The sequence below is a fragment of the Phyllobates terribilis genome, unplaced genomic scaffold (genome assembly GCF_046119375.1).
Source record: "Phyllobates terribilis strain yellow unplaced genomic scaffold, ASM4611937v1 Scaffold_4__5_contigs__length_816908805, whole genome shotgun sequence".
In the NCBI taxonomy this organism is placed as follows: domain Eukaryota; kingdom Metazoa; phylum Chordata; class Amphibia; order Anura; family Dendrobatidae; genus Phyllobates; species Phyllobates terribilis.
This window is the reverse complement of record NW_027362764.1, coordinates 453,387,245-453,399,459: the sequence shown is the minus strand read 5'-3', so window position 1 is coordinate 453,399,459 and position 12,215 is coordinate 453,387,245.

The following is a 12,215-nucleotide window of genomic DNA, read 5'->3' as shown; positions in this document are numbered from 1 at the left end:
GTGCGGATTCAGTCACCATTCATTGAGTGGGGGCTGTAAATATGCCCTGGCACATTGACTAACAGTCATCTCTGCACTGATGCATTGCAGAGAGCACTGTCATTCAATGTGTCAGGGCGTACTTACATCCACCGCTCACTCTTGATGTCTTATATATTCATATGTATATTCATCTGGACATACAGATGATATTCATGGCGAGTATGTTATTTTAGATTGTAACCCCTCCTTTGATGTTGAAAAAAATCAAAGAAGATGTCATTTAGCAGGCTGCCATTTTACTTAGTTGGAGAAAATTGAATCACAAAAAAATTCATGGCAAATTTGAATTTTTATGAAACACAAAGCAAATGTTATTTGTAGGTAAAGCAGTTTAACCAAAATTTGGTTGATGTTAATCGTCCTGTAACTTTAGTCACAGAGGAAAACAGGTTTCCTTTGTGTGAAGTATTTTGGACTATTTTTCAATGAAAATTTCCCAACCTCTTCCTTCTTTGACTGAAAGCTCAACTGGATGCTAGAGTTGGAACAGAGGAACAGAGAAGAAGTCATATGGAGTGTTTAGTGCAGAGAGACTAGGAAAAGACATGATAGGACTGTCCATGGGACAATTGCAATCGCAATGTCAGCAGGATTTGTAGGATATAATACTTGCATATACACACATTAGCTTAGAAACAACATCTAATAAAGGTATTTTAAACATAGTATGATGCATTCTAAGAAATTACAAGCAGCACAAATAATGTTTGAAATGTAACATTGCACAATTATAACATAGAAGCTCAAGTGATTTATTTCTGAAAGCAGCAAAGATGGAAAATCAATACACATTTCATCTCAATGATGGCAGGAACACATCTTACTAATGCTTTACAGTGCTTTTATTTCCCAAACACATTGTCGCTGTTGTTTTTCCTTTTACCTTCTTCTTTACAAACCTACTATAGTGATGCACACAGTGCATAACGTGTGCAAACCTTAATATTTCACCTTTCTGTTTTGAGTAGCAGAACATATGTAATTAATTAAAGGTGTTTAGAGGATTACCGCACTAAAACATTTCTAAAATATCTTGGGACAAACAGCTATTCATGCAAATACATATACATAATACAAATAAAAATTAAAATACATTATATCAAAAGGTCCCTTGAAACTCTTCTAACAAGATACAAGCAGCTATTACAAGGTGTTAAAGCTGGTTGCTGCACTTGAATACATGGTGTTCTGTCAGACGGAGGACAGAATTATATTTATTCCATTGGATTTACTCCATGAAAAATAAAGGCATTTTGTTCATCATTTGTTGAAATTTTAATAGACCTTCAAAAAGACATATGTTAATGTAGGTACATTGGGGACAAATTGTCCTATACGTTGTAAGATGATTACATTAATTGGCTTGAAAAGGGACATACTAGATTTAATTTATGAAAATGAGTAAAAATGGGAATTGATGCATTTTTGGTATTCACATTATATTCTATAGACAAGACTCCTCAATTAATGTGTTGGATTTACAACATTCAAGAAAAATCTGTTTCTAAGCTTATTAAAAGGCTTATAAAATATGAATATAATGGCTATACAAGAATGTTGTAAAATACATTCAATTTGTGACCACATTGATGGCAACAATATTAACAATATTATTCCAGATTTTAAAAAAAAAAAGACCTAAGGCTTCATTCAGACGTCAGATTTTTTTTCATGTATGAGAAAAACTTACACATTTTGATTAGTGATTTTTATCAGACTTTCTTCCTAGTTTCATCAGAGTTTGGTCCGAGTTTGATCATCAGTTTTTCTCGTACGTAAAAAATAGTTTCAAAAACCTACTCCTATCTCACAGTCCATGAAAATCGGACTGCATTCAGAGGGCATGCGTATGCTGCATAATTTCTTCACGTAGTAATAATAATAATAATATAATCATTTTTATTTATATAGCGCCAACATATTCCGCAGCACTTTACAATTAAGTAGGGACATGTACAGACAATATAAACAATACAATTTATCATATTTAAACAGTTACATGAGGAATGAGGGACCTGTTCGCAAGCTTACAATCTATATGGAAATGGGGGGAACACAATAGGAAGAACATGGTCATCAACCAGTATCCGTCTAAGGGCAGCTACCGTGTGGTATTTGGTGCATGGCGGATGTGGAGACAGATGACTATGCAGGGGCAGATTAAGATTAATATTTAGGAGGGAACAGGGGAGAGTTAGGTTGGTGAGTTGAGGTGGTAGGCTTGTCTAAACAGATGTGTTTTTAAAGAACGTTTGAAGACATGGGAGCTAGATATCAGTCGAAACATACACATAGACTTGCATTGCTGATTTTGATTTAACACTCGGACCAAAATTGGACATGTGTCCTCGATTTGGCAGTCCATGAAAAATCACAGACATGTGAATGACCCCATTTATTATTATAGGTACGAGTGATATCTGTCTATGTGAAAAATACAGATAACACTCGTACACAAAAACAACCATCTTAATGAGCCTTAAAAATATAATAGTACAGCAGATAGATAGCATAACTAGATCAAAATATATAGTGCTATACAGTGCTGGCCAAAAGTATTGGCACCCCTGCAATTCTGTCAGATAATACTCCGTTTCTTCCTGAAAATTATTGCAATCACAAATTCTTTGGTATTATTATCTTCATTTAATTTGCTTGCAAGGAAAAAACACAAAAGAGAATGAAGCAAAAATCAAATCATTGATCATTTCACACAAAACTCCAAAAAATGGCCGGAAAAAAGTATTGGCACCCTCAGCCTAATACTTGGTTGCACAACCATTAGCCAAAATAACTGTGAACAACCGCTTCCGGTAACCATCAATGAGTTTCTTACAATGCTCTGCTGGAATTGTAGACCATTCTTCTTTGGCAAACTGCTCCAGGTCCCAGATATTTGAAGGATGCCTTCTCCAAACTGCCATTTTGAGATCTCTCCACAGGTGTTCTATGGGATTCAGGTCTGGACTCATTGCTGGCCACCTTAGAAGTCTTCAGTGCTTTCTCTCAAACCATTTTATAGTGCTTTTGGAAGTGTGTTTTGGGTCATTGTCCTGCTGGAAGACCCATGATCTCTGAGGGAGACCCAGCTTTCTCACACTGGGCCCTACATTATGCTGCAAAATTTGTTGGTAGTCTTCAGACTTCATAATGCCATGCACACGGTCAAGCAGACCAGTGCCAGAGGCAGCAAAGCAACCCCAAAACGTCAGGGAAGCTCCGCCATTTTTGACTGTAGGGACCGTGTTCTTTTCTTTGAATGCCTCTTTTTTTTTCCTGTACACTCTATGTTGTTGCTTTTTCCCAAAAAGTTATACTTTTGTCTCATCTGACCAGAGAACATTCTTCCAAAACGTTTTAGGCTTTCTCAGGTAAGTTTTTGCAATCTCCAGCCTGGCTTTTTTATGTCTCGGGATAAGAAGTGGGGTCTTCCTGGGTATTCTACCATACAGTCCCTTTTCATTCAGACGTTGATGGATAGTATGGGTTGACACTGTTGTACCCTCGGACTGCAGGGCAGCTTGAACTTGTTTGGATGTTAGTCGAGGTTCTTTATCCACCATCCGCACAATCTTGCGTTGAAATCTCTCGTCAATTTTTCTTTTCCGTCCACATCTAGGGAGGTTAGCCACAGTGCCATGGGCTTTAAACTTCTTGATGACACTGCGCACGGAAGACACAGGAACATTCAGGTCTTTGGAGATGGACTTGTAGCCTTGAGATTGCTCATGCTTCCTCACAATTTGGTTTCTCAAGTCCTCAGACAGTTCTTTGGTCTTCTTTCTTTTCTCCATGCTCAATGTGGTACACACAAGGACACAGGACAGAGGTTGAGTCAACTTTAATCCATGTTAACTGGCTGCAAGTGTTATTTAGTTATTGCCAACACCTGTTAGGTGCCACAGGTAAGTTACAGGTGCTGTTAATTACACGAATTAGAGAAGCATCACATGATTTTTCAAAGGGTGACAATACTTTTGTCCACCCCCTTTTTTAGGTTAGGTGTGGAATTATATCCAATTTGGCTTTAGGACAATTCTTTTTGTGTTTTTTTCATTGAAGACAAATTAAATGAAGAGAATAATACCAAATAATTTGTGATTGCAATCATTTTCTGGAAGAAACTGAGTATTATCTGACAGAATTGCAGGGGTGCCAATACTTTTGGCCAGCACTGTATGCTGGTGTACATTGCATATTGTATTACTAAATGTAGGTTACTTTATAGTTATTAAAATAGGCAAATCAGTAGTAATTTTTTTCTCTCTTTGTTATCATCTTCATTGTGAAAGTAGAGCAAAAGAGAAAGTGCATGGCAAAATCAACCCTTCAATGGAGCATTGATGTGTTGCTTAAAAAAATGAAATCAAAATTTCTTCGCAACTTGAAGTTGTGCAAAAAAAGTTGCAACTTTTGGCTGCCAGCTCTGGGAAGAGCATAGGAGAAGCTTAAGCCCCCCAATTTAATTAATGAAAATTTACATCACTTTGGGGGCATATATTTTGCCAGAAATGTACTCCAGTTTCTGACTAGAGTTCCAGTGGGTACAGAATGTATTCAGACCCCTTTAAGTTTTTCACTCTTTGTTTCATTGCAGCCTTTTGCTAAATTCTAAAAAGTTCATTTTTTTTTCTCATTGAAGTACACTCTGCACCCCATCTTGACTGAAAAAAACAGAAATGTAGAAATTTTTGCAAATTTATTAAAAATGAAAAACTGAAATATCACATGGTCATAAGTATTCAGACCCTTTGCTCAGACACTCATATTTAAGTCACATGCTGTCCATTTCCTTGTGATCCTCCTTGAGATGGTTCTACTCCTTCATGGGAGTCCAGCTGTGTTTAATTAAACTAATAGGACTTCATTTGGAAAGGCACACACCTGTCTATATAAGACTTCACAGTGCATGTCAGACCAAATGAGAATCATGAGCTCAAAGGAACTGCCCAAGGAGCTCAGAGACAGAATTATGGTAAGGCACAGATCTGGCAAAGGTTGCAAAATAATTTCTCCATTACTCAAGGTTCCTAAGAACACAATGGCCTCCATAATCCTTAAATGGAAGAAGTTTGGGACCACCAGAAGTCTTTCTAGACCTGGCCGTCCAGCCAAACTGAGCAATTGTGGGAGAAGAGCCTTGGTGAGAGCGGTAAAGAAGAACCCCAAGATTACTGTGGCTGAGCTCCAGAGATGCAGTATGGAGATGGGAGAAAGTTCCACAAAGTCAGCTATCACTGCAGCCCTCCACCAGTCGGGCCTTTATGGTAGAGTGGCCTGACGGAAGCCTCACCTCAGTGCAAGACATATGAAAGCCCACATAGAGTTTGCTCAAAAACACATGAAGGACTCCCAGACTATGAGAAATAATATTCTCTGGTCTGATGAAACGAAGATAGAACTTTTTGGTGATAATTCTAAGCGGTGTGTGTGGAGAAAACCAGGCACTGCTCATCACCTGCCCAATACAATCCCAACAGTGAAACGTTGTTGTGGCAGCATCATGCTATGAGGGTGTTTTTCAGCTGCAGGGACAGGATGACTGTTTGCAATTGAAGGAAACATGAATGCGGCCAAGTACAGAAATATCCTGGATGAAAACCTCTTCCAGAGTGCTCTGGACCTCAGACTTGGCTGAAGGTTCACCTTCCAACAGGATAATGACGCTAAGCACACAGCTAAAATAACAAAGGAGTGGCTTCAGAACAACTCTGTGATCATTCTTGACTGGCCCAGCCAGAGCCCTGACCTAAACCCAATTGAGCATCTCTGGAGAGACCTGAAAATGGCTGTCCACCAACATTCACCATCCAACCTGACGGAACTGGAGAGGATCTGCAAGGAAGAATGGCAGAGGATTTCCAAATCCAGGTGTGAAAAACTTGTTGCCTCATTCCCAAGAAGACTCATGGCTATACTAGCTCAAAAGGGTGCTTCTACTCAATACTGAGCAAAGGGTCTGAATACTTATGACTAGTGTTGAGCATTCCGATACTGAAATATCGGGTATCGACCGATATTCACTGTATCGGAGTTCCGATACGGAGTTCCGATACTTTTACAATATCGAATACCGGAATCAGAAGTTCACATAATGCCTGCGCTCTGTGGTGTCTCTGAAGGATGACAAGCTGGATGGCAGTGCTCAGCTGCGATCCAGCCTGTCATCAGAATGCCATCCCAGCGTGGGAGAATTCTCCTGCTCTAGCGCTGACATTACATTATCTCCCTTACATTACAATTAAATGGAATAGCAGGAATTAATATTTTTTTAAGACGTTAATGCCACAGCCATGGTGGTTGTGGCATTACAGTGGTTGCCCAAATCGATGGGAACAGTGCTCACAGTGAAACATGAAAAGCAATTCATCAGCGGCATATACCGGTACCCGACAATTTAGAAACAGAAAGAATAGAGCTTCACTCATAGATTAGATAGATAGAAACATGTCAGTCACATATATAAGAAGTACAGTGACAGTGTTGTTTACTGTACTTATTATATATGTGACTGACATGTTTCTATCTATCTAATCTATGTGTGATGCTTTATCTTTCTATTCTAAATTGTCGGGTACCGCTGCTGAATTGCCGGCCGGCTTTTTTAAAGAGACGGTGCATAAAAACACTATTATTTTTTAAAATAAATCCTTTAACACTAAATGACAAGTACAGTAATCAACACTGTCACTGTACTTATTATATATGTGACTCACATGTTTCTATCTATCTAATCTATGTGTGAAGTTCTATTCTTTCTATTCTAAATTGTTGGGTACCGGTATATGCCGCTGCTGAATTGCCGGCTTTTCATGTTTCACTGTGAGCACTGTTCCCATCGATTTGGGCAACCACCTCCCCCAATACATTCTACATTATTGCCAGTTGTTTTCCTTCATATAGAATTAACCTACAAGGAAAGAAAGGGTTTATTTTCATTCCGATATTTGTGTCCCATTAACTTGCATTGGTTTCCGGTATCGGAATCGGCCATATCCGATACTTTTTGGGTATCGGCCCGATCCAATCCGATCCGATATTTCCTGATATCGGAAGGTATCGCTCAACACTACTTATGACCATGTGATATTTCAGTTTTTTGTTTTTAATAAATTTGCAAAAATTTCTACATTTCTATTTTTTTTCAGTCAAGATGGGGTGCAGAGTGTACTTTAATGAGAAAAAAATGAACTTTTAGAATTTACCAAATGGTTGCAATGAAACAAAGAGTGAAAAATTTAAAGGGGTCTGAATACTTTCCATTCCCACTGTACATTTCTGGCGGTGGCAGGCATCAGTGGTAAGATGCCCCTTTTAATGAATTAGGTGCATCTCTCTAAAGCGGTACTGTTCCTTATTTAATCAGGCTCAGGATTTTCATTTCATGGGAGCGTAAATACAATGTATCTTTTTCCCTTTCTCCTACAGTTCCATTAAAGGGAATCTGTCAGTAGGATCATCTCTCATAAGCTGTCTATATGAGCATACAGGTCATAGGAAGCTGAATAAAATAATACCTTGATATTGGCGAACCAATGACTTATTTAAGGGATATCCACGCCTTTATTATCTGTAAATGAGGTGATAAGACATATGGGCCGGACACTGATCTCCCTGATAATCCGCCTCCAGAGCTTATTGTACATGAATCGGGGAGATCCTACTGACAGATTCCCTTTCAATATTTGGCATGGACTGTAAAATAAGAATCATAACCTTTCTTATGTATCAACCAAATATACAAAATTAAGTATAACATAAAGGGAATTTTAAGGATAATTTTCATTTCAGATGGCTACCCTAGATATACTAATATGGTCGTGAAAGGTTTTCCTATCTTCAACTACTAATAGTAGTAGTAAAAGTGGCCAGAAATATTGTAGGTGTGCTAAATTCATCCAATGCAGTTTCATTTCTCACAGATTGCCAATTGCAGAATTATGAAAAAAAAACAATATTTATGTCAATGTGTGTCTTTATATTGAACATATAAAATTTAATTTCTCAGACATAACTGTAAGAAAAATGTCAATGTTACTTGATTACGTGTTAGTAAAGCACCTCTATTTTTAGGAAGTGAATTTAAGTTCATTTGATTTCATTCTGACATGCTAAATTGTAAGACTATAATTTTCTGATTATTCCATTTCTAAATGAAATATGGCCAATCAATGTCATATTCATAACTTCTTTGTACTGGCAAGCTAGATAAAAAGAACAATCACCTGTCTAATGCTGCATGTCTTTGGCACATTATAAGTAATAACATAAATTTGTTAAAATAAACCAATTAGCAATTGTAAGTTGTAGCATATATGAAAAAATGTGTAAATTGCCAAGTCAGATTTGGTTGTTAAGATACACAGCTGCCCACCATTATTGGCACCTTTTCCTTTTTTCATAGACTGTACAATATCTTCAGAAATAAATGGAAATGTACCAAAGTTATATCCTCAGGATTTTTTTATTAGTGGTCCAAAGTAATTCAACAATAAAACATTGTTTTTCAACTTCCTTGTTGCAATTTCAAAGAAAAAACAAAATAAACAGCATGTGCAGCAAATAAAGGCACCCCTAATTAACACTTGGTTGCACACCCTTTGGCATTGATGACAGCTTCCAAACATGTCTTGTAGTCATCTATAAGCTTCTTGCACTACTCAGCTGGAATTTTCTCCCACTCTTCCTTTGCAGTTTGTTCAAGCTCTTGAATGTTTGCAGGCTTCTTTTTGCCTATGGCAGATTTCAGCTCAACCCAAAGATTTTCAATGCAATTGAGGTCATGACTCTTTGTTGGCCATTTTAAAACAGTCCCTTTTTTTCTTTTTCAACCATTCGTGTGTACTTTTGGATGTGTGCTTTGGGTCATTGTCTTGCTGGATGACCCATGCTCTTTGACTCAAACAATTTTTTTTACACTGGGTAGGACATTTCGTTTTAAAATCTCTTGATAATTCTCTGATTTCATGACTAGAGATGAGCGTTGTTCTACTCGAACTGTTCGCCAATCTCAAATTCGAGCTGTTTTGGGCGGTGTTCGAGCCGTTCGGCGAACACGAACAATTTGAGAAAAATTCGGCTGTTCGAGGTTATGTTCGATAACTGTTCGTGCACCAAAATCATAACTGGATTTTTTCTCAGTAATGATGAAAATTAATGTTAATACGCAGTTTGAGTGTACAGCGGGGTGGGGGGAGGGGCAGGGGATGGATCTCTGCAGGAACAATGAAGATCTCCATTTTTTTTTCTCTTTCCCGCATTTACAGTGGGGAGGTGCAATCTGTCAGCCTATCAGCAGCGCACACACGGAGCGAAGTGCTTTTTTTCACACAAGCAAGGGCATGTGTCATTGGCAGTGTATGTCACATGTCCTTGCCCTATAAGACCAAGCCATTTTCCCCGTCGCCACCATTTTCTCACTGCTGCAGCTGCGTGTTAGACGGCACCGCTGTTGCTGTGTGCGCTATACCTTGTTAATTAAAAGCCAATTTTCGCACAAATCTACAGATAGCTTGGGAGTTGGGAATAGTTGTGATTGCAGTCCTTTTAAGGACTAGGTTACAGCATTTCCTACGACTTTTATCAGGCAGGTCTGTGCTCTTAAATAGATAGATTGTGGGAGTAAAGACTAATTGTAATTGGAGTCCTTTTCAGGACTAGGTTACATCAGTTCCTATCAGTTTTTGCCAGGCAGGTCTGTGCCAGTGCTGTGCAAGTTTTTTTCACAGCATTTGGCTGAATCTAGCAAAGCTAATCCTTTTTGGCCTATTGCAGAGTGTGTTAGTCAGTGGAGTAGCCTATCTGTGTTGCAAGATATACCACCTGTGTATAGAATACCAATTTTTTTACTGCACCTAGTGAAGTAAAATCTTTTGGGCATAGCATCATTCTATTAGTCCATCTATACTGACCTCCATCAGGTTGCAAATTGAATATAATTTTTTTCTGCATCTAGCTCTGAAAAAATATTGGGCTTCTAGCTGTGTGTGGGACTTGTTGTATTAGTCCATCTATACTGACCTCCATCAGGTTGCAAACTGAATATATTTTTTTCTGCATCTTCCCCTGAAAAAATATTGGGCTTCTAGCTGTGTGTGGGACTTGTTGTATTAGTCCATCTATACTGACCTCCATCAGGTTGCAAACTGAATATATTTTTTTCTGCATCTACCTCTGAAAAAATATTGGGCTTCTAGCTGTGTGTGGGACTTGTTCTATTAATCCATCTATACAGACCTCCATCAGGTTGCAAACTGAATATATTTTTTTCTGCATCTACCTCTGAAAAAATATTGGGCTTCTAGCTGTGTGTGGGACTTGTTGTATTAGTCCATCTATACTGACCTCCATCAGGTTGCAAACTGAATATATTTTTTTCTGCATCTACCTCTGAAAAAATATTGGGCTTCTAGCTGTGTGTGGGACTTGTTCTATTAATCCATCTATACAGACCTCCATCAGGTTGCAAACTGAATATATTTTTTTCTGCATCTACCTCTGAAAAAATATTGGGCTTCTAGCTGTGTGTGGGACTTGTTGTATTAGTCCATCTATACTGACCTCCATCAGGTTGCAAACTGAATATATTTTTTTCTGCATCTACCTCTGAAAAAATATTGGGCTTCTAGCTGTGTGTGGGACTTGTTCTATTAATCCATCTATACAGACCTCCATCAGGTTGCAAACTGAATATATTTTTTTCTGCATCTACCTCTGAAAAAATATTGGGCTTCTAGCTGTGTGTGGGACTTGTTGTATTAGTCCATCTATACTGACCTCCATCAGGTTGCAAACTGAATATATTTTTTTCTGCATCTACCTCTGAAAAAATATTGGGCTTCTAGCTGTGTGTGGGACTTGTTCTATTAAGCCATCTATACAGACCTCCATCAGGTTGCAAACTGAATATATTTTTTTCTGCATCTAGCTCTGAAAAAATATTTGGCCTTCTAGCAGTGTGTGGGACTTTCTCTATTAGTCTATCTATACTGACCTCCATCAGGTTGCAAATTGAATATAATTTTTTTCTGCATCTAACCCAGCCAATAGTTTTGGCCTAATACAACAGTTTGGCCACTCAGCTCTGCTCGGTTCCCATCCATTGTTTTTTTGTGCAAACAACTCCAGAGTTGTTAATTAGTTAACCACCAAAATGAGTGGAAAAAGGCCTGCTGCTGGTGGAAAGGGGAATAGGCGTGTTGGGAAGGGGAAAAAAGGTTGTGTCCGTGGGGTAGGTGTTAAAGCAACAGTAACATCTGCAGAAGAAAGACCATCTTCCAGCCAAACTAAAATGTCTACTTCTTTTAGCGGACAATGTGATAAGATCCCTTTCTTACGGCAACGCCAATCGCTACAAATTCCAGATGAGGCACAAAAACAGCAGGTGCTTCAACGGATATCAAGTGCTCCTTTAAGTGGGCTCTCCTCCACATCAACTTCAACATCACAAATACTCCAGTCCTCAAAGGTGTCACCCCAATCGCACTTGCTTCCTCACAGCTCCCAAATCTCCAGCTGCCCGTCTGAGTATGAGGTAGAACAGATGGTTGAGTCTGCAGAGCTGTTTACTCATACTATAACCTGGGAATCAGAGGTCGACTCCAGCGCTTCTGTGAATCCAGACGAGGAAATGATCTGCACTGATGCCCAGAATCTTTATGAGTCGGATCCAGGACCAGACGCAGAAGGTTCTGACCATAATGTAGACCCTCATTCCCAAACTGTAACTCCTGTTGGTGGAGACAAAGAGGAAGACGATGATAAGACTCAAATACCTGATTGGAGCGACAACTTTAGTTTTTTGTCAGGGCAGGAACAGGTTGGCTCTGAGGACGACGAGTGTGATAACACACAGGGTGATGATGATGAGGTTGGAGATCCCACTTACTGTCAACCCACAGTCAGCCAAGAGATGAGGTCAGCAGTAGTGTTGAGCCACCCCCGTAGTGTTCGAGTTCGGTTTGAACACCCGTGTGTTCGCCGAACTGTTCATCGAACTGTTCGTCGAACACCTTCGAACACCGTTAAAACCAATGGCAGGCAAACAAAAACACATAGAAACACATAGAAAACACCTTCAAAGGTGTCCAAAAGCTGACAAACTGCTCAGAAGACACAACTAACACATGGAAAAGTGACAAGTACATATAGTCATGCGAAAAGAAAAGAGGTGG